Raw genomic sequence first — 5,000 nt, forward strand, 5'->3', positions numbered from 1 at the left:
AATGCGGATCTCTCCGCCGTCCCGTGTCGGACCGCTGTCGGCCATACCTCGTTGGAAAGCGGCGGCGGCGCCGCAGGCGGCGGTGTCAGCCCGCTCCCGCATGGACGAGGCACGGCGTCGCTAGGCCGCTTGGCCCGCCGGGCAACCGGCATCCGCTGCAGTCTTTGGGCAGTAACATGACGACGCAACGTGGCAACTGGCGCGGGTAAAGAGCGTCCGCTGCGGCCGGACGGGTCGCACCGGAGGCCAGCGACGGCGTGCGGCCGGCTCTTTGGCCGGCGGAGGTGCAGCCGTTGGCTGGAGACCGCTTTCCGACGGCTATCTCCGCTGGTCGGCCAGCTGTGCTCGTCGGGTGCGCGGCGCGGGGAAGAGGAAGGCAAGCGGCATCGAACGCTACCACATTCCTGCGGGCCGACCCGAAGCCGAGCGCGCTGGAAGTCCGCGAAATGCAACCGGAGAAGAAAGTCTGAATGTGGCAACTGATGAACTGAAAATTGTCGGCGGCAAATGGTTAACCAAATGGGTTGAAGGTGGCAAACCATTAACCGAAAACTCTGGCAAATGGTTAACCGGCGTGTTAAGATGGTATCTTTAATAAAAGACGGAAATGACGAAGCCAACATAGCCAAACGAAGGCGGGGACGTTAGTGTGGCAGAAGGGCATGTCTTTAAGCCGTCGGGCGAATGTCCCTGCCAGTTGGAATCTTTTCGGGAAAAAGGGTGAAAAAATCGGAAAGGCCTAGCCGTCCGCCGTGGGGTGCGTTCGCTCGGGCTCGGCCAGCCGCGTCGATGGGTGCCGGAACGGTGCGGCTGCGCTCCGGGAGTGCGGAGATACGGCCTGTCAAGTTTCGTCCCGGAAGTCTGGATGGAGCTAAATCCGAAGCCGTTTGCGGGAAATTAGTTCCAGGGCTCGGCGACCGAAGTCAAATCCGTCCCGCCAACTTGACACTTGTCATTTCTGTCCTTGGGGGTTGGCGGGGTACCTGCACAGAGGTAGGAGGTGGCTGATCGAGAATTGGTGAGTTTTCCAAAGTCACGTCTCGAGCCTCCAGGTCTGCAGAGACCGACCAGGGCTGCCGCCCAACCGACTATTCACCCTTTTTGGGCGGGAATTTTTTCCATTTTTGTCCATTTTTCGGGTTTTTGGTCGGGCTTCAAAAACGGCAGCCCGAGGCCTGGCAGAGGCCGGGGCATGTCCCCGGTCGCGCCAGGCGGCTCGCGCGACCCGATTAGGCCCCGAAAGGAGTCGGGAAATCGGCAGACCTGCCCGAGTTCAGCCCGGGGGAGGCGGGGGGCAGGTCGGTTCGGCTCAAATCATTAACCAAAGCCGAGACTTGGTCTCGCTGGCGCAACCGAAGTGCCAGGCTGGATAACTCATTAACCAGAAGGCGGCTGGAGGCAGGCAGGGCTGATGGCTGAGGCCGGGTGGAGGCCACCCGCGGCCGGGAAAGTCAAAAGTCCCGTTGTGTGGAAGTCTATGAGGTCAGATTCGGCCGCCTTACCGGGCCTGCGGTTGATGGTTTCCCGCTTGGGCAAGCGAGTCGGCCCGGCAAAGTGGCCACTTGCATTTTCTGGCAAGTGTCTGCGAACAACGTTAATGAGTTGAACCTCGGCAATTGTCGGAAGTCCCGATGAAGAAATGAAAATGCCCCTTTTGCGGGGATTTGGATGCTCATGGCCGGCAGCAGGTGGCCCGACGCCCCGCCAACTTGACACTTGTCATTTCTGTCCTTGGGGGTTGGCGGGGTATCTGCACAGAGGTAGGAGGTGGCAGAATCGAGACTTGGTGAGTTTTCCAAACAAACGTCTCGAGCCTCCAGGTCTGCAGAGACCGACCAGGGCTGCCGCCCAACCGACTATTCACCCTTTTTGGGCGGGAATTTATTCCCTTTTTGCCCATTTTTCGGGTTTTTGGTCGGGCTTCAAAAGCGGCTGCCCGAGGCCTGGCAGAGGCCGGGGCATGGGCCCCGATCGCGCCAGGCGGCACGCGCGACCCGATTAGGCCCCGAAAGGAGTCGGGAAATCGGCAGACCTGCCCGACTTCAGCCCGCGGGGGCGGGGGGCAGGTCGGTTCGGCTCAAATCATTAACCAAAGCCGAGACTTGGTCTCGCTGGCGCAACCGAAGTGCCAGGCTGGATAACTCATTAACCAGAAGGCGGCTGGAGGCAGGCAGGGCTGATGGCTGAGGCCGGGTGGAGGCCACCCGCGGCCGGGAAAGTCAAAAGTCCCGTTGTGTGGAAGTCTATGAGGTCAGATTCGGCCGCCTTACCGGGCCTTCGGTTGATGGTTTCCCGCTTGGGCAAGCGAGTCGGCCCGGCAAAGTGGCCACTTGCATTTTCTGGCAAGTGTCTGCGAACAACGTTAATGAGTTGAACCTTGGAAATTGCCGGAAGTCCCGATGAAGAAATGAAAATGCCCCTTTTGCGGGGATTTGGATGCTCATGGCCGGCAGCAGGTGGCCCGACGCCCCGCCAACTTGACACTTGTCATTTCTGTCCTTGGGGGTTGGCGGGGTATCTGCACAGAGGTAGGAGGTGGCAGAATCGAGACTTGGTGAGTTTTCCAAACAAACGTCTCGAGCCTCCAGGTCTGCAGAGACCGACCAGGGCTGCCGCCCAACCGACTATTCACCCTTTTTGGGCGGGAATTTATTCCCTTTTTGCCCATTTTTCGGGTTTTTGGTCGGGCTTCAAAAGCGGCTGCCCGAGGCCTGGCAGAGGCCGGGGCATGGGCCCCGATCGCGCCAGGCGGCTCGCGCGACCCGATTAGGCCCCGAAAGGAGTCGGGAAATCGGCAGACCTTGCCGAGTTCAGCCCGCGGTGGCGGGGGGCAGGTCGGTTCGGCTCAAATCATTAACCAAAGCCGAGACTTGGTCTCGCTGGCGCAACCGAAGTGCCAGGCTGGATAACTCATTAACCAGAAGGCGGCTGGAGGCAGGCAGGGCTGATGGCTGAGGCCGGGTGGAGGCCACCCGCGGCCGGGAAAGTCAAAAGTCCCGTTGTGTGGAAGTCTATGAGGTCAGATTCGGCCGCCTTACCGGGCCTTCGGTTGATGGTTTCCCGCTTGGGCAAGCGAGTCGGCCCGGCAAAGTGGCCACTTGCATTTTCTGGCAAGTGTCTGCGAACAACGTTAATGAGTTGAACCTTGGAAATTGCCGGAAGTCCCGATGAAGAAATGAAAATGCCCCTTTTGCGGGGATTTGGATGCTCATGGCCGGCAGCAGGTGGCCCGACGCCCCGCCAACTTGACACTTGTCATTTCTGTCCTTGGGGGTTGGCGGGGTATCTGCACAGAGGTAGGAGGTGGCAGAATCGAGACTTGGTGAGTTTTCCAAACAAACGTCTCGAGCCTCCAGGTCTGCAGAGACCGACCAGGGCTGCCGCCCAACCGACTATTCACCCTTTTTGGGCGGGAATTTATTCCCTTTTTGCCCATTTTTCGGGTTTTTGGTCGGGCTTCAAAAGCGGCTGCCCGAGGCCTGGCAGAGGCCGGGGCATGGTCCCCGATCGCGCCAGGCGGCTCGCGCGACCCGATTAGGCCCCGAAAGGAGTCGGGAAATCGGCAGACCTGCCCGAGTTCAGCCCGGGGGGGGCGGGGGGCAGGTCGGTTCGGCTCAAATCATTAACCAAAGCCGAGACTTGGTCTCGCTGGCGCAACCGAAGTGCCAGGCTGGATAACTCATTAACCAGAAGGCGGCTGGAGGCAGGCAGGGCTGATGGCTGAGGCCGGGTGGAGGCCACCCGCGGCCGGGAAAGTCAAAAGTCCCGTTGTGTGGAAGTCTATGAGGTCAGATTCGGCCGCCTTACCGGGCCTGCGGTTGATGGTTTCCCGCTTGGGCAAGCGAGTCGGCCCGGCAAAGTGGCCACTTGCATTTTCTGGCAAGTGTCTGCGAACAACGTTAATGAGTTGAACCTCGGCAATTGTCGGAAGTCCCGATGAAGAAATGAAAATGCCCCTTTTGCGGGGATTTGGATGCTCATGGCCGGCAGCAGGTGGCCCGACGCCCCGCCAACTTGACACTTGTCATTTCTGTCCTTGGGGGTTGGCGGGGTATCTGCACAGAGGTAGGAGGTGGCAGAATCGAGACTTGGTGAGTTTTCCAAACAAACGTCTCGAGCCTCCAGGTCTGCAGAGACCGACCAGGGCTGCCGCCCAACCGACTATTCACCCTTTTTGGGCGGGAATTTTTTCCATTTTTGTCCATTTTTCGGGTTTTTGGTCGGGCTTCAAAAACGGCAGCCCGAGGCCTGGCAGAGGCCGGGGCATGTCCCCGGTCGCGCCAGGCGGCTCGCGCGACCCGATTAGGCCCCGAAAGGAGTCGGGAAATCGGCAGACCTGCCCGAGTTCAGCCCGGGGGAGGCGGGGGGCAGGTCGGTTCGGCTCAAATCATTAACCAAAGCCGAGACTTGGTCTCGCTGGCGCAACCGAAGTGCCAGGCTGGATAACTCATTAACCAGAAGGCGGCTGGAGGCAGGCAGGGCTGATGGCTGAGGCCGGGTGGAGGCCACCCGCGGCCGGGAAAGTCAAAAGTCCCGTTGTGTGGAAGTCTATGAGGTCAGATTCGGCCGCCTTACCGGGCCTGCGGTTGATGGTTTCCCGCTTGGGCAAGCGAGTCGGCCCGGCAAAGTGGCCACTTGCATTTTCTGGCAAGTGTCTGCGAACAACGTTAATGAGTTGAACCTTGGAAATTGCCGGAAGTCCCGATGAAGAAATGAAAATGCCCCTTCTGCGGGGATTTGGATGCTCATGGCCGGCAGCAGGTGGCCCGACGCCCCGCCAACTTGACACTTGTCATTTCTGTCCTTGGGGGTTGGCGGGGTGCCCGGAGATTTTCGGGAACACGATTTTCAGAACATTTTTACGACAGCGGGTACACTTTGAAAGCGCCCGAAAAGTGATGCTTTGCTGAAAGGTGCTCAATCTCAGGAAAGAGACCTTTGAAAAGAGCACTTGGAAAGTCACAAAATGAACGGTGTGCGAGACTTGGAACAATTTTGAC

Source organism: Pristiophorus japonicus, unplaced genomic scaffold (assembly GCF_044704955.1).
Source record: "Pristiophorus japonicus isolate sPriJap1 unplaced genomic scaffold, sPriJap1.hap1 HAP1_SCAFFOLD_625, whole genome shotgun sequence".
NCBI classification, from domain to species: Eukaryota; Metazoa; Chordata; class Chondrichthyes; family Pristiophoridae; genus Pristiophorus; species Pristiophorus japonicus.